Raw genomic sequence first — 20,000 nt, 5'->3', positions numbered from 1 at the left:
AAAACACAGATCACAGATGATCTCTTGCATAGAAATAAGAAAACGCTCATATAACACACAAAATAAGCTTCATTTTTGCTTAGAAAAACTAAGCGTTAATTTAGAAAGAAATTCATTATTATAAGTATTATTATTATTATTATTATTATTATTATTATTATTATTATTATTATTATTATTATTATTAGTATATTTATTATTATTAAAAACCGATTATAACTTTTGTATAGTAAATGTTTTTATACCAGTTTTAAAATGAGTGATTAATTTTAGCCAATTTCTTGCCTAAAAACTATAATATGGCTTAGATTGCCTAAAAACACAGATCACACATGATCTTTTACATAGAAATGAGAAAACGCTCATGTAACACACAAAATAAGCTTCATTTTTCCTTATTAAAAGTATTATTATTATTATTACTTTTATTACTATTACTATTATTATTATTATTGTTATTATTATTATTATTATTATTATTATTATTATTATTATTATTATTATTATTATTATTAATATTATTATTATTATTATTATTATTACTACTATTATTATTATTATTAACTTTTGTACAGTAAATGTTTTTATACCAGTTTTAAAATGAGTTATTAATTTTAGACATTTTCTTGCCTAAAAACACAGATCACAGATGATCTCTTGCATAGAAATAAGAAAACGCTCATATAACACACAAAATAAGCTTCATTTTTGCTTAGAAAACTACGCTTACTTTTATTACCACTATTATTATTATTTTTATTATTATTATTATTATTATTATTATTATTATTATTATTATTATTATTATTATTATTATTATTATTATTATTATTATTATTATTATTATTATTATTATTATTATTAAAAACTTATATTAAACAGACAGAAAACGTATTCTGTCACAAAAGAGCTTATTATGTATCACTTTAAATAGAAGCAGTTTATCCTGTTTGTTCCTTTGCTTACATAAGAGCAAACTTTTATAAAGCGTAACTAAAGCCACATAATCTGACACAAAAAAACGAATTACGTTATAGACTTGACGAGAACGGCGTATCTCGGACTCTTATAGGACTCTTATAGAAACAAAAAGTATCAGTTTGGATTAAAACAAATTATTTTTGTTGACTCTTAGTCCGAATTGTTCATCAGTTCAAACAAAAACTGCTTATTTTAGACGATCTTTTGCTTTGAACAAGAAAACTTACATTGAACAGACTAAAAACGTATAAACCTGGCATAAATAGATGTAAATGGGCAAGTCGACGTAGTGTACACGGACTTTCAGAAGGCGTTTGACCAAATGGATTATTTTATACTTCTCGATAAATTACGGCACATAGGTTTCAGTAGCCTCCTACTTGATCTCTTAACTTCCTATCTTGTTAATCGTGAACACTTTGTTAGATACAGGAACTGTTTATCTTCTAGCTTCGTACCAACTTCCGGAGTGCCGCAAGGCTCAAATTTAGGTCCTTTACTATTTCTGTTATTTATAAACGATATTACTGCAGCAGTAACTTGTAACTGTCTTCTATTTGCTGATGACCTTAAGATTTATAATATCATAAAAACCGATAATGATTGTCAAGTCTTGCAGAATAACATCAACAATCTCCTCCAGTGGTGCGAAGCTAATAGGCTAAACCTAAATATATCGAAATGCTTTATTATGTCTTACACAAATAGGAAAATTCCGATCATGTATAGTTATAATGTTAGTGGTCACATTTTACAAAGAACAGACACATTTAAAGATCTAGGAGTTACCTTTGATAACAAACTTTTATTTGTGAATCATATTACAAATATTGTTAATAGCGCGTATAAAACTTTAGGATTTATTTATCGCAACTGTAGAGAGTTTACTAATTTAAGAGCCTTAAAAGTCTTATTTTTTGCCCTTGTACGCTCCAAGTTAGAATATTGTGCAATTATTTGGTCACCTATATATGCCACACACATAAATAGTATTGAATCAGTCCAAAGAAAATTTTTGAAACTGCTATGGTATATTTCTTTTAAAAATTACCCCGATAGGGGATGTGACCAACTAGTGCTTTTAAGGACATTTAATATCAATTCTCTAGAAGTTAGGAGAATTATCTCAAGTATTGCATTTTTACATAAATTACTAAACAACAAGATTGACTGTATTGCTCTTGTTAATAAGATAATTTTTCTGGTTCCTAGAATTAACTCACGGCATCCCATGACTTTTTACAGTTGCAGTTGTAATACGAATGTTCTATTAAAGTCACCTTTATATGTAATGTGTAGTAGTTTTAACAAAATTAGCAGTAGTTGTGATATTCATTTTCATTCATTTAATTACATTAAAAATCATATAATTAGTTACTTTAGTGGCTAGGTAAAATTTTAATTTTAGTTCTTGTTTCTTAATTTATTATTATAGTATTATTATTAGTTTGTTTTAGTTTTATTTAAATTGTTAGTTTTTGCATGCAGCATGATCATTAAGTTTAAGTTTATTTTCTGTAATTGGGTGTTTCACCTGTTGAAAATAAATAAATATTATTATTATTATTATTATTATTATTATTATAAAAGAGCAATTTATGTATCACTTTGTATAAAGGCAGCTAATCCTATTCGTTTCATTGCTAAAATAGACTAAATTGTTATTAATCCTAACAAAAACGCAGTATTTTGGCACAAAATACTAATTACATTATAGTTATGATTAGAATAGCTTATTTGGAATGATTCTATGCTTCCAAAAGTGTAAATTTTTATTAAACAGATGCCAAACATCATGTTTTGTCCTATAATGACATTTTATATTGCAGTTTGTATTAAAACAAAGTATTTTCGTTGATTCTTTGTTTGAAACAGCAAACCTAACATTAAAGGATCTGAAAACATTGTATTCGGACACAAACCACCGAATTTTGTATCAGTTTAGACAAAAACGGTTGATTTTCGACAATATTTTGCTTTGAACAAGAAAGCCTATATCAAACAGACTAAAAAAAAAGCAGTATATCCTGATTACTCCTTTGCTTAGAATAGGGCAAACTTGTATAAAACTTAATGAAAACTTTAAATTTCGTCTCAAAGAAATAATTTACGTTATAGTTTTGACCAGAACTGTTAATTTCAAACGATTTTATGCCCCCAAACGAGAAAACTTTCACTAAACAGATGCCAAACGTCTTAGTTCGTTTTATAAAAACTTCTTATGTTACAGTTTAAACAAAAACAAATTATTTTCGTTGTTGTGGCAAAATAATTTATTTCGAATAATTCAATGGAGCGAAACGAGTAAACTTTTATAGGACAGTTGCAAAACACCATATTACCACATAAATCGTTATTTTAAAGCAAAGTATTAGCTTTTGCACTTGTTCAATTAAAGTTTGCTAACTTCGAAGAATGTAATCGTCCGAAATATTTTTTTTTTGTCTAAACTATAACGTAATTTGTTCTTTTGAGCTTGAATATAGAGTTTTCATTACGTTTTATAGTAGTTTACTCTAAGCATAGAATCAAACAGAGTAATCCGCTTTTGTTAAAACTGATACATAATTTGCTCTTATTTTCGAGAATAAAACGTTTTCAATATGTTTGATAAAATTTTTCTTGTTTATAGCAAGGAATCGTTTAAAATTAGCTGTATTTGCCTAAACTGATACGTAATTCGATATTTGTGCATGGATACGAAATTTTCAGTTTCTTTGACGTAAAATTTCTTGTTGCAAAAGGTTATACTTTGCTTTAAAACAACGCTTTATATGGTAATATGTGGTTTTGCATCTGCCCCATAAAAGTTCGTTCGTTTCGAATCATAAAATCGCTTGAAATTTACAGTGCTGGTCAAAACTATTACGTAAATTATTTCTTTAAGACGAAATTTAAAGTTTTCATTAAGTTTTATACAAGTTTACTCTATTCTAAGTAAAGGAGTAATCAGGATAAATTGCTTTTATCTAGAGTAATATATAATTTGCAGTTTTCAGCCAGAATAAGACGTTTTTAATCTTTTTAATGTAAGTTTTCGTGTTCAAAACAAAGGATCGTCTAAAATAAGCAGTTTTTGTCCAGACTGAAACGTAATTCGAATTTCTGTGCCTGAATAAGGAGTTTTCAGTTTCTTTGATGTAAGATTTCTTGTTTGTAACAATGAATAAACGAAAATAATTGGTTTTAATCCAAACTGTGACATAAATCGTTTTTCAAAGGCGAAATCAGACGTTTTGCCTCTGTTTAGTGAAAGTATACTGGTTTCAAAGCATAGAATCGTTTGAAATTAACAGTTCTCGTCAAGAGTATAACGCAAATCTTTTGTTTTGTGCTAAAATAAAACGTCTTTAGTCTGTTTGATATAAGTTTTCTTGTTCAAAACAAAATATTGTCGAAAATCAACCGTTTTTGTCTAAACTGATCCAAATTCGGTGGTTTGTGTCCGAATACAAAGTTTTCAGATTCATTAATGTTAGGTTTGCTGCTTCAAACAAAGAATTAACGAAAATACTTTGTTTTAATACAAACTGCAATATAAAATGTCATTATAGGACAAAACATGATGTTTGGCATCTGTTTAATAAAAATTTACTCGTTTGGAAGCATAGAATCATTCCAAATAAGCTATTCTCGTCATAACTATAATGTAATTAGTATTTTGTGCCAAAATACTGCGTTTTTGTTAGGATTAATAACAATTTAGTCTATTTTAGCAATGAAACGAATAGGATTAGCTGCCTTTATACAAAGTGATACATAAATTGCTCTTTTATGCCAGATTTATACGTTTTTAGTCTGTTCGATGTAAGTTTTCTTGTTCAAAGCAAAAGATCGTCTAAAATAAGCCGTTTTTGTTTGAACTGATGAACAATTCGGACTAAGAGTCAACAAAAATAATTTGTTTTAATCCAAACTGATACTTTTTGTTTCTATAAGAGTTCTATAAGAGTCCGAGATACGCCGTTCTCGTCAAGTCTATAACGTAATTCGTTTTTTTGTGTCAGAATATGTGGCTTTAGTTACGCTTTATAAAAGTTTGCTCTTATGTAAGCAAAGGAACAAACAGGATAAACTGCTTCTATTTAAAGTGATACATAATAAGCTCTTTTGTGACAGAATACGTTTTCTGTCTGTTTAATATAAGTTTTTAATAATAATAATAATAATAATAATAATAATAATAATAATAATAATAATAATAATAATAATAATAATAATAATAATAATAGTAATAATAATAACAATAATAATAATAATAATAATGATAATAACAATAATAATAATAATAATAGTAATGAAAGTAAGTTTAGTTTTCTAAGCAAAAATGAAGCTTATTTTGTGTGTTATATGAGCGTTTTCTCATTTCTATGCAAGAGATCATCTGTGATCTATGTTTTTAGGCAAGAAATTGTCTAAAATTAATAACTCATTTTAAAACTGGTATAAAAACATTTACTATACAAAAGTTATAATCGGTTTTTAATAATAATAATTATACTAATAATAATAATAATAATAACAATAATAATAATAATAATAATAACAATAATAATAATAATAATAATAATAATAATATTAATAATATTAATAATAATAATAATAATAATAATAATAATAATAGTAATAAAAGTAATAATAATAATAATTCTTATAATGAATTTCTTTCTAAATTAAAGCTTAGTTTTTCTAAGCAAAAATGAAGCATATTTTGTGTTATCTGAGCGTTTTCTCATTTCTATGCAAGAGATCATTTGTGATCTGTGTTTTTAGGCAAGAAATTGTCTAAAATTAATAACTCATTTTAAAACTGGTATAAAAACATTTACTATACAAAAGTTAATAATAATAATAATAATAATAATAATAATAATAATAATAATAATAATAATAATAATAATAATAATAACAACAATAATATTAATAATAATAATAGTAATAGTAATAAATGTAATAATAATAATAATACTTTTAGTAAGGAAAAATGAAGTTTATTTTGTGTGTTACATGAGCGTTTTCTCATTTCTATGCAAAAGATCATGTGTGATCTGTGTTTTTGGCACTCTAAGCCATTTTATAGTTTTAGGCAAGAAATTGTCAAACATTAATCACTCATTTTAAAACTGGTATAAAAACATTTACTATACAAAAGTTATAATCGGTTTTTAATAATAATAATAATAATAATAATAATAATAATAATTATAATAATTATAATAATAATAATAATAATAGTAATAAAAGTAATAACAATAATAATAATAATAATAATAATAATAATACTTATAATTATAATTTTCTTTCTAAATTAACGCTTAGTTTTTCTAAGCAAAAATGAAGCTTATTTTGTGTTATCTAAGCGTTTTCTCATTTCTACGCAAGAGATCATCTGTGATCTGTGTTTTTAGACAAGAAATTGTCTAAAATTAATAACTCATTTTAAAACTGGTATAAAAACATTTACTATACAAAAGTTATAATCGGTTTTTAATAATAATAATAATAATAATAATAATAATAATAATAATAATAATAATAATAATAATAATAATAATAATAATATTAATAATAATAATAATAATAATAATAATAATAATAATAATAATAATTAAATAACAATAACATTAATAATAATAATACTAATAGTACAAAATTTGCTTATATGCAAGCGCTTAACTAAGGTAACAGTTTTTTGGTTTCTTGCTTATATCTCGAAAACAGTTACTTCTATCAATTTTTATCTTTCTTTTAAAATTAAAGCTGATAAAATTTGCTACACAATAGTTATTTGCATTTTTCTTGTAGGACCAACCATAAGCGAGTTATAGAGATGGATATAAATAATATTTAAGAAAAATTTGCTTTAAAATAAAATGTTTGAAAAACTGAAACTAAACTAAATTGTGTCTAACACTTTAGTAGAGAAAAAAGAAGAAGACATAAAAGAAACTAAAGGTTTCAGAGTCGTCTTTAGTCGTCATATTAATAACAATAACATTAATAATAATAATACTAATAGTACTAAATTTGCTTATATGCAAACGCTTAATTAAGGTAACAGTTTTTTGGTTTCTTGCTTATATCTCGAAAACAGTTACTCCTATCAATTTTTATCTTTTTACTAAAATTAAATCTGACAAAATTTTCTACAAAATAGTTATTTGCATTTTTCACGTAGGACTAACCATAAGCGAGATATATGTTTGAAAATAATTAATATTTAAAAAAAAAGTGCTTTAACAGAAAATGTCTTGTGATTTAAAATACACTTAATTTATTGAGTCCAACACTTTATTAGAGGAAAAAGAAGGTGACATAAAAGTCACTGAAGTCTTCAGAGTCGTTTTTAAATGCTGCATCTTCGACTTCGTCTCAAACATTGAAAACTGTATTACATTTTTGTTCAGTAACTGTAACAGTTTTCACTTTGGTTCTTTGCTTATATCTCGAAAACCGTTATTCCTATCAAATTTTATCTTTTTTTCAAAATTAAAGCTGAAAAATTTCCTACAAAATAGTTATTTGCAAATTTCCTGTAGGACCAATCATAGGCGAGTTATAGAGTTGGATATAAATAATATTTAACAAAAATTTGCTTTAAAATAAAATGTTTGAAAAACCGAAATTAAACTAAATTAATTGGATCTAACACTTTAGTAGAGAAAAAAGGAGAAGACATAAAAGTCACCAAAGTCTTCCGAGACGTTTTTAGTCGTCATATTAATAACAATAACATTAATAATATTAATACTAATAGTACAAAATTTGCTTATATGCAAGCGCTTAATTAAGGTAACAGTTTTTTGGTTTCTTGCTTATATCTCAAAAACAGTTACTCCTATCAATTTTTATCTTTTTACTAAAATTAAAGCTGCTAAAATTTCCTACAAAACAGTTATTTGCATTTTTCATGTAGGACTAACCATAAGCGAGATTTAAGTTTGAAAATAATTAATATTTAAAAAAAAGTGCTTTAACAGAAAATGTCTTGTGATTTAAAATACACTTAATTTATTGGGTCCAATACTTTATTAGAAGAAAAAGAGGTGACATAAAAGTCACTGAAGTCTTCAGAGTCGTTTTTAAATGCTGCATTTTCGACTTCGTCTCAAACATTGAAAACTGAATTACATTTTTGTTCAGTAACTGTAACAGTTTTCACTTGGGTTTTTTGCTTATATCTCGAAAACAGTTATTCCTATCAATTTTTATCTTTCTTTCAAAATTAAAGCTGATAAAATTTGCTACAAAATAGTTATTTGCATTTTTCTTGTAGGACCTACCATAAGCGAGTTATAGCGTTAGATATAAATAATATTTAACAAAAATTTGCTTTAAAATAATATGTTTGAAAAACCGAAATTAGACTAAATTAATTGTGCCTAACACTTTAGTAGAGGAAAAAGGAGAAGACATAAAAGTCACTAAAGGTTTCAGAGTCGTCTTTAGTCGTCATATTAAGAGCAATAACATTAATAATAATAATACTAATAGTACAAAATTTGCTTATATGCAAACGCTTAATTAAGGTAACAGTTTTTTGGTTTCTTGCTTATATCTCGAAAACAGTTACTCCTATCAATTTTTATCTTTTTTTTAAAATTAAAGCCGATAAAATTTCCTACAAAATAGTTATTTGCATTTCTTTTGTAAGACCAACCATAAGCGAGTTATAGAGTTGGATATAAATAATCTTTAACAAAAATTTGCTTTAAAATAATATGTTTGAAAAACCGAAATTAGACTAAATTAATTGTGCCTAACACTTTAGTAGAGGAAAAAGGAGAAGACATAAAAGTCACTAAAGGTTTCAGAGTCGTCTTTAGTCGTCATATTAAGAACAATAACATTAATAATAATAATACTAATAGTACAAAATTTGCTTATATGCAAACGCTTAATTAAGGTAACAGTTTTTTGGTTTCTTGCTTATATCTCGAAAACAGTTACTCCTATCAATTTTTATCTTTTTTTAAAAATTAAAGCCGATAAAATTTCCTACAAATTAGTAATTTGCATTTCTTTTGTAAGACCAACCATAAGCGAGTTATGGAGTTGGATATAAATAATATTTAACAAAAATTTGCTTTAAAATAAAATGTTTGAAAAACCGAAATTAAACTAAATTAATTGGGTTTAACACTTTATTAGAGGAAAAAGGAGAAGAGATAAAAGTCACCAAAGTCTTCAGAATCGTTTTTAGTCGTCATATTAATAATAATAACATTAGAAATAATAATACTAATAGTACTAAATTTGCTTATATGCAAGCAATTAATTAAGGTAACAGTTTTTTGGTTTCTTGCTTATATCCCGAAAACAGTTACAGTTATCAATTTTTATTTTTTTACTAAAATTAAAGCTGATAAAATTTCCTACAAAATAGTTATTTGCATTTTTCAAGTAGAACTAACCATAAGCGAGATATAACTTTGAAAATAATTAATATTAAAAAAAAAAGTGCTTTAACAGAAAATGTTTTGTGATTTAAAATACGCTTAATTTATTGGGTCTAATACTTTATTAGAAGAAAAAGGAAGTGACATGAAAGTCACTGAAGTCTTCAGAGTCGTTTTTAAATGCTGCATTTTTGTCTTCGTCTCAAACATTAAAAACTGAATTACATTTTTGTTCAGTAACAGTTACAGTTTTCTTATTGCTTTTTTGCTTATATCTCGAAAACAGTTACTCCTATTAATTTTTATTTTTTTTCAAAATTAAAGCTGATAAAATTTGCTACAAAATAGTTATTTGCATTTATCTTGTAGGACCAACCATAAGCGAGTTATAGAGTTAGATATAAATAATATTTAACAAAAATTTGCTTTAAAATAAAATGTTTGAATAACTGAAATTAAACTAAATTAATTGTGTCTAACACTTTAGTAGAGGAAAAAAGAGAAGACATAAAAGTCACTAAAGGTTTCAGAGTCGTCTTTAGTCGTCATATTAATAACAATAACATTAATAATAATAATACTAATAGTACTAAATTTGCTTATATGCAAAGGTTTAATTAGGGTAACAGTTTTTTGGTTTCTTGCCTATATCTCGAAAACAGTTATTCCTATCAGTTTTTATCTTTTTACTAAAATTAAAGCTGCTAAAATTTCCTACAAAATAGTGATTTGCATTTTTCATGTAGAACTAACCATAAGCGAGATATAAGTTTGAAAATAATTAATAATGAAAAAAAATGTGCTTTAACAGAAAATGTCTTTTGATTTAAAATACACTTAATTTATTGGGTCCAATACTTTATTAGAAAAAAAGAAGGTGACAGAAAGTTCACTGAAGTCTTTAGAGTCGTTTGTAAATGCTGCATTTTTGAAAGAAAGAGAAAAATTGATAGGAGTAACTGTTTTAGAGATATAAGCAAGAAACCAAAAAACTGTTACCTTAATTAAGCGTTTGCATATAAGCAAATTTAGTACTATTAGTATTATTATTATTAATGTTATTGTTATTAATATGACGACTAAAGACGACTCTGAAACCTTTAGTGACTTTTATGTCTTCTCCTTTTTCCTTGCAAATAATTACTTTGTTGCAAATTTTATCAGCTTTAATTTTGAAAGAAAGATAAAATTTGATAGTAGTAACTGTTTTCGAGATATAAGCAAAAAACCAATAAGAAAACTATAACTGTTACTGAACAAAAATGTAATAAAAATGCAGCATTTAAAAACGACTCTGAAGACTTCAGTGACTTTTATGTCACCTCCTTTTTCTTCTAATAAAGTATTGGACCCGATAAATTAAGTTTATTTTAAATCACAAGACATTTTCTGTTAAAGCACTTTTTTTTTAAATATTAATTACTTTCAAACTTATATCGCGCTTATGGTTAGTTCTACATTAAAAATGCAAATAACTATTTTGTAGGAAAATTTATCAGCTTTAATTTTAGTAAAAACATAAAAATTGATAGGAGTAACTGTTTTCGAGATATAAGCAAGAAACCAAAAAACTGTTACCTTAATTAAGCGTTTGCATATAAGCAAATTTAGTACTATTAATATTATTATTATTAATGTTATTGTTATTAATATGACGACTAAAGACGACTCTGAAACTTTTTGTGACTTTTATGTCTTCTCCTTTTTTCTCTACTAAAGTGTTAGACACAATTAATTTAGTTTAATTTCAGTTTTTCAAACATTTTATTTTAAAGCAAATTTTTGTTAAATATTACTTATATTCAACTCTATAACTCGCCTATGGTTGATTCTAAAGGAAAATTGCAAATAACTATTTTGTAGGAAGTTCTATGAGCTTTATTAATGAAAAAAAGATAAAAATTGATAGGAGTAACTGTTTTCGAGATATAAGCAAAAAACCAAAATGAAAACTGTAACTTTTACTGAACAAAAATGTAATTCAGTTTTCAAATGTTTGAGACGAAGACGAAAAAGCAGCATTTAAAAACGACTCTCAAGACTTCAGTGACTTTTATGTCCCTTCCTTTTTCCTCTACTAAAATGTTAGACCCAATTAATTTAGTTTAATTTCAGTTTTTCAAACATTTTATTTTAAAGCAATTTTTTGTTAAAGATTATTTATATCCAACTCTATAACTCGCCTATAATAGATTCTACAGGAAAGTTGCAAATAACTATTTTGTAGGAAATTTTATCAGCTTTAATTTTGAAAGAAAGATAAAAATTGATAGAAGTATAGATTTTCGAGATATAAGCAAAAAACCAAAATGAAAACTGTAACTGTTATTGAATAAAAATGAAATACAGTTTTCAATGTTTGAGACGAAGACGAAAATGCAGCATTTAAAAACGACTCTGAAGACTTCAGTGACTTTTATGTCACCTCCTTTTTCTTCTAATAAAGCATTGGACCCAATAAATTAAGTGTATTTTAAATCACAAGGCATTTTCTGTTAAAGCACATTTTTTTTTTATTATTAATTATTTTCAAACATATCTCGCTATGTTTAGTCCTACATGAAAAATGCAAATAATGATTTGAAGGAATTTTTATCAGCTTTAATTTTGGTAAAAAGATAAAAATTGATAGGAGTAACTGTTTTCGAGATATAAGCAAAAAACCAAAAAACTGTTACCTTAATTAAGCGTTTGCTTTATAAAAGTTTGCTCTTATGTAAGCAAAGGAATAAACAGGTTATACTGCTTCAATTTAAAGTGATACATAATTAGCTCTTTTGTGACAGAATACGACGTTTTCTGTCTGTTTAATATAAGTTCTTAATAATAATAATAATAACAATAATAATAATAATAATAATCATAATAATAATAATAATAAAATAAATTATAACAATAGGAATAAAAATAAAAATAATAATAATAATAAAACTTTTAATAATGAATTTCCTTCAAACTCAAAGCTTAGTTTTTCTAAGCAAAAATGAAGCTTATTTTGTGTTACATCAGTGTTTTATTATCACAGATGATCTCTTGCGGAGAAATGAGAAAACGCTCAGATAACACAAAATAAGCTTCATTTTTGCTTAGAAAAACTAAGCGTTAATTTAGAATGAAATTCATTATAATAAGTATTATTATTATTATTATTATTATTGTTATTACTTTTATTACTAATATTATTATTATTATAATAATTACTTTTATTACTATTATTATTATTATTATAATAATAATTATTATTATTATTATTATTAAAAACCGATTATAACTTTTGTATAGTAAATGTTTTTATACCAGTTTTAAAATGAGTGATTAATGTTATACAATTTCTTGCCTAAAACTATAAAATGGCTTAGAGTACCTAAAAACACAGATCGCACATGATCTTTTGCATAGAAATGAGAAAACGCTCATGTAACACAAAATAAACTCTATTTTCCTTATTAAAAGTATTATTATTATTACTAATTTTATTACTATTACTATTATTATTATTATTATTATTATTGTTATTATTATTATTATTATTATTATTATTATTATTATTATTATTAATATTATTATTATTATTACTATTATTATTATTATTATTATTATTATTATTATTAACTTTTGTATAGCAAATGTTTTTATACCAGTTTTAAAATGAGTTATTAATTTTAGACAATTTCTTGCCTAAAAAAACAGATCACAGATGATCTCTTGCATAGAAATGAAAAAACGCTCATATAACACACAAAATAAGCTTCATTTTTGCTTAGAAAACTAAGCTTACTTATATTACTACTATTATTATTATTTTTATTACTATTATTATTTTTATAATTATTATTATTATAATTACTATTATTATTATTATTATTATTATTATTATTATTATTTTTATTATTATTATTATTATTATTATTATTATTATTATTATTATTATTTTTATTGATATTATTATTATTATTATTAAAAACCGATTATATCTTTTGTATAGTAAATGTTTTTATACCAGTTTTAAAATGAGTTATTAATTTTAGACAATTTCTTGCCTAAAAACACAGATCACAGATGATCTCTTGCAAAGAAATGAGAAAACGCTCAGATAACACAAAATAAGCTTTATTTTTGCTTAGAAAAACTAAGCTTTAATTTAGAAAGAAATTCATTATTATAAGTATTATTATTATTACTATTATTACTTTTATTACTATTATTAATATTATCATTATTATTATTATTATTATTATTATTATTATAATTATTATTATTATTATAATTATTATTATTAAAAACCGATTATAACTTTTGTATAGTAAATGTTTTTATTTTATGAGTGATTAATTTTAGACAATTTTTTGCCTAAAAACAATAAATTGGCTTAGATTGCCTAAAAACACAGATCACACATAATCTTTTGCATAGAAATGAGAAAACGCTAATGTAACACACAAAATAAACTTCATTTTTCCTTATTAAAAATATTATTATTATTATTATTTTTATTACTATTACTATTATTATTATTATTATTATTATTATTATTGTTATTATTATTATTATTATTATTATTATTATTAACTTTTGTATAGTAAATGTTTTTATACCAGTTTTAAAATGAGTTATTATTTTTAGACAATTTCTTGCCTAAAAACACAGATCACAGATGATCTCTTGCACAGAAATGAGAATACGCTCATATAACACACAAAATAAGCTTCATTTTTGCTTAGAAAACTATGCTTACTTTTATTACTATTATTATTATTATTTTTATTACTATTATTATTTTTATTATTATTATTATTATTACTATTATTATTAATAAAAACCGATTATAACTTTTGTATAGTAAATGTTTTTATACCAGTTTTAAAATGATTTATTAATTTTAGACAATTTCTTGCCTAAAAACTACTAATTGGCTTAGATTGCCTAAAAACACAAATCACACATAATCTTTTGCATAGAAATGAGAAAACGCTCATGTAACACACAAAATAAGCTTCATTTTTCCTTATTAAAAGTATTATTATTATTATTAACTTCTGTATAGTAAATATTTTTATACCAGTTTTAATATGAGTTATTAATTTTAGACAATTTCTTGCCTAAAAACACAGATCACAGATGATCTGTTGCATAGAAATGAGAAAACGCTCAGATAACACAAAATAAGCTTCATTCTTGCTTAGAAAAGCTAAGCGTTAATTTAGAAAGAAATTCATTATTATAAGTATTATTATTATTATTATTATTACTATTATTATTATTATTATTATTATTATTATTATTTTCATTAACTTTTGTATAGTAAATGTTTTTATACCAGTTTTAAAATCAGTTATTAATTTTAGACAATTTCTTGCCTAAAAACACAGATCACAGATGATCTCTTGCATAGAAATGAGAAAACACTCATGTAACACACAAAATAAGCTTCATTTTTCCTTATTAAAAGTATTACTATTATTATTTTTATTACTATTATTATTATTATTATTATTATTATTATTATTATTATTAAAAACTTATATTAAAAAGACAGAAAACGTATTCTGTCACAAAAGAGCTTATTATGTATCACTTTAAATAGAAGCAGTTTATCCTGTTTGTTCCTTTGCTTACATAAGAGCAAACTTTTATAAAGCGTAACTAAAGCCACATATTCTGACACAAAAAAACGAATTACGTTATAGACTTGACGAGAACGGCGTATCTCGGACTCTTATAGGACTCTTATAGAAACAAAAAGTATCAGCTTGGATTAAAACAAATTATTTTTGTTGACTCTTAGTCCGAATTGTTCATCAGTTCAAACAAAAACGGCTTATTTTAGACGATCTTTTGCTTTGAACAAGAAAACTTACATCGAACAGACTAAAAACGTATAAATCTGGCATAAAAGAGCAATTTATGTATCAGTTTGGATAAAGGCAGCTAATCCTATTCGTTTCATTGCTAAAATAGACTAAATTGTTATTAATCCTAACAAAAACGCAGTATTTTGGCACAAAATACTAACTACATTATAGTTTTGACGAGAATAGCTTATTTGGAATGATTCTATGCTTCCAAACGAGTAAATTTTTATTAAACAGATGCCAAACATCATGTTTTGTCCTATAATGACATTTTATATTGCAGTTTGTATTAAAACAAAGTATTTTCGTTGATTCTTTGTTTGAAGCAGCAAACCTAACACTAAAGAATCTGAAAACTTTGTATTCGGACACAAACCACCGAATTTTGTATCAGTTTAGACAAAAACGGTTGATTTTCGACAATATTTTGCTTTGAACTAGAAAACTTATATCAAACAGACTATAAACGTCTTATCTTAGCACAAAACAAAAGATTTGCGTTATAGGCTTGACGAGAACTGTTAATTTCAAACGATTCTATGCTTTGAAACCAGTATACTTTCACTGAACAGAAACAAAACGTCTGATTTCGCCTTTGAAAAACGATTTATGTCACAGTTTGGATTAAGACCAATTATTTTTGTTTATTCATTGTTACAAACAAGAAACCTTACATCAAAGAAACTGACAACCTCTTATTCAGGCACAGAAAGTCAAATTACGTTTCAGTCTGGACACAAACTGCTTATTTTAGACGATCCTTTCTTTTCAACACAAAAACTTACATTAAAAAGATTAAAAACGTCTTATTCTGGCTTAAAACTGCAAATTATGTATTACTTTGGATAAAAGCAGTTTATCCTTATTACTCCTTTGCTTAGAATAGGGCAATCTTGTATAAAACTTAATGAAAACTTTAAATTTCGTCTCAAAGAAATAATTTACGTTATAGTTTTGACCAGAAATGTTAATTTCAAACGATTTTATGCCCCCAAACGAGAAAACTTTCACTAAACAGATGCCAAACGTGTTAGTTCGTTTTATAAAAACTACTTATGTTACAGTTTAAACAAAAACAAATTATTTTTGTTGTTGATGTGGCAAAATAATTTATTTCGAATGATTCAATGGAGCGAAACGAGTAAACTTTTATAGGACAGATGCAAAACACCATATTACCACATAAATCGTTATTTTAAAGCTAAGTATTAGCTTTTGCACTTGTTCAATTCAAGTTTGCTAACTTCGACGAATGTAATCGTCCGAAATATTTTTTTTGTCAAAACTATAACGTAATTTGTTCTTTTGAGCTTGAATATAGAGTTTTCATTACGTTTTATAGTAGTTTACTCTACTCTAAGCATAGAATCAAACAGAGTAATCCGCTTTTGTTAAAACTGATACATAATTTGCTCTTATTTTCGAAAATAAAACGTTTTCAATATGTTTGATAAAATTTTTCTTGTTTATTGCAAGAAATCGTTTAAAATTAGCTGTATTTGCCTAAACTGATAAGTAATTCGATATTTGTGCATGGATACGAAGTTTTCAGTTTCTTTGAAGTAAAATTTCTTGTTGCAAAAGGTAATAATTTGCTTTAAAACAACGCTTTATATGGTAATATGTGGTTTTGCATCTGCCCCATAAAAGTTCATTCGTTTCGAATCATAAAGTCGCTTGAAATTAACAGTGCTGGTCAAAACTATTACGTAAATTATTTCTTTAAGACGAAATTTAAAGTTTTCATTAAGTTTTATACAAGTTTACTCTATTCTAAGTAAAGGAGTAATCAGGATAAATTGCTTTTATCTAGAGTAATATATAATTTGCAGTTTTCAGCCAGAATAAGACGTTTTTAATCTTTTTAATGTAAGTTTTCGTGTTCAAAACAAAGGATCGTCTAAAATAAGAAGTTTTTGTCCAGACTGAAACGTAATTCGAATTTCTGTGCCTGAATAAGGAGTTTTCAGTTTCTTTGATGTAAGGTTTCTTGTTTGTAACAATGAATTAATGAAAATAATTTGTTTTAATCCAAACTGTGGCATGAATCGATTTTAAAAGGCGAAATAAGATGTTTTTTCTCTGTTCAGTGAAAGTTTACTCGTTTCAAAGCATAGAATCGTTTGAAATTAACAGCTCACGTTAAGACTATAACGCAAATCTTTTGTTTTGTGCTAAAATAAGACGTTTTTAGTTTGTTCGACATGTTTTCTTGTTCATAGCAAAATATTGTCGAAAATCAACCGTTTTTGTCTTAACTGATACAAAATTCGGTGGTTTGTGTCCGAATACAAAGTTTTCAGATTCTTTAATGTCAGGTTTGCTGCGTCAAATAAAGAATCAACGAAAATCCTTTGTTTTAATACAAACTGCAATATAAAATGTCATTATAGGACAAAACATGATGTTTGGCATCTGTTTAATAAAACTTTACTCGTTTGGAAGTACAGAATCATTCCAAATAAGCTATTCTCGTCATAACTATAATGTAAGTAGTATTTTGTGCCAAAATACTGCGCTTTTGTTAGGATTAATAAGAATTTAGTCTATTTTAGCAATGAAACGAATAGGATTAGCTGCCTTTATACAAAGTGATACATAAATTGCTCTTTTATGCCAGATTTATACGTTTTTAGTCTGTTCGATGTAAGTTTTCTTGTTCAAAGCAAAAGATCGTCTAAAATAAGCCGTTTTTGTTTGAACTGATGAACAATTCGGACTAAGAGTCAACAAAAATAATTTGTTTTAATCCAAACTGATACTTTTTGATTCCATAAGAGTCCTATAAGAGTCCGAGATACGCCGTTCTCGTCAAGTCTATAACGTAATTCGTTTTTTTGTGTCAGAATATGTGGCATTAGTTACGCTTTATAAAAGTTTGCTCTTATGTAAGCAAAGGAACAAACAGGATAAACTGCTTCTATTTCAAGTGATACATAATAAGCTCTTTTGTAACAGAATACGTTTTCTGTCTGTTTAATATAAGTTTTTAATAATAATAATAATAATAATAATAATAATAATAATAATAATAATAATAATAATAATAATAATAATAATGATAATAATAATAATAATAATAATAATAATAGTAATAATAATAATAATAATAATAATAATAATAATAGTAATAATAATAATAATAATAATAAAAATAATAATAGTAAGAAAAATAATAATAATAGTAGTAATAAAAGTAAGCTTAGTTTTCTAAGCAAAAATAAAGCTTATTTTGTGTGTTATATGAGCGTATTCTTATTTCTATGCATGAGATCATCTGTGATCTGTGTTTTTAGGCAAGAAGTTGTCTAAAATTAATAACTCATTTTAAAACTGCTGTAAAAACATTTACTATACAAAAGTTATAATCGGTTTTTAATAATAATAATAATAATAATAATAATAATAATAATAATAATAATAATAATAATAATAATAATTTAATAACAATAACATTAATAATAATAATACTAATAGTACAAAATTTGCTTATATGCAAGCGCTTAATTACGGTAACAGTTTTTTGGTTTCTTGCTTATATCTCGAAAACAGTTACCCCTATCAATTTTTATCTTTTAACTAAAATTAAAGCTGATAAAATTTCCTACAAAATAGTTATTTGCATTTTTAATGTAGAAGTAACTATAAGCGAGATATAAGTTTGAAAATAATTAATATAAAAAAAAGTGTTTTAACAAAAAATGTCTTGTGATTTAAAATACACTTAATTTATTGGGTCCAATACTTTATTAAAAAAAAAAGTAAAACCAAAAAACTGTTACCTTAATTAAGCGCTTGCATACAAGCAAATTTAGTACTATTAGTATTATTATTATTAATGCTATTGTTATTAATATGACGACTAAAAACAACTCTGAAGACTTTGGTGACTTTTATGTCTTCTCCTTTTTCCTCTACTAAAGTGTTAGACCCAATTAATTTAGTTTAATTTCGGTTTTTCAAACATTTTATTTTAATGCAAATTTTTGTTAAAGATTATTTATATCCAACTCTATAACTCGCTTATGGTTGGTCCTACAAAAGAAATGCAAATAACTATTTGGTAGGAAATTTTATCAGCTTTAATTTTTAAAAAAAGATAAAAATTGATAGGAGTAATTGTTTTCGAGATATAAGCAAGAAACCAAAAAACTGTTACCTTAATTAAGCGTTTGCATATAAGCAAATTTAGTACTATTAGTATTATTATTATTAATGTTATTGTTATTAATATGACGACTAAAGACGACTCTGAAACCTTTAGTGACTTTTATGTCTTCTCCTTTTTCCTCTACTAAAGTGTTAGGCACAATTAATTTAGTCTAATTTCGGTTTTTCAAACATATTATTTTAAAGCAAATTTTTGTTAAATATTGTTTATATCCAACTCTATAACTCGTTTATGCTTGGTCCTACAAGAAAAATGCAAATAGCTATTTTGTAGCAAACTTTATCAGCTTTAATTTTGAAAGAAAGATAAAAATTGATAGGAGTAAAGGTTTTCGAGATATAAGCAAAAAAGCAATAAGAAAACTGTAACTGTTACTGAACAAAAATGTAATTCAGTTTTCAATGTTTGAGACGAAGTCAAAAATGCAGCATTTAAAAACGACTCTGAAGACTTCAGTGACTTTTATGTCACCTCCAAATGAGTGATTAATTTTAGACAATTTCTTGCCTAAAAACCATTAATTGGCTTAGATTGTCTAAAATCACAGATCACACATGACCTTTAACATAGAAATGAGAAAACGCTCATGTAACACAC

This window comes from Tribolium castaneum, chromosome 7 (genome assembly GCF_031307605.1).
Source record: "Tribolium castaneum strain GA2 chromosome 7, icTriCast1.1, whole genome shotgun sequence".
Taxonomy (NCBI): domain Eukaryota; kingdom Metazoa; phylum Arthropoda; class Insecta; order Coleoptera; family Tenebrionidae; genus Tribolium; species Tribolium castaneum.
The sequence above is the reverse complement of the archived record's forward strand: the minus strand, read 5'-3'. Positions refer to the sequence as shown.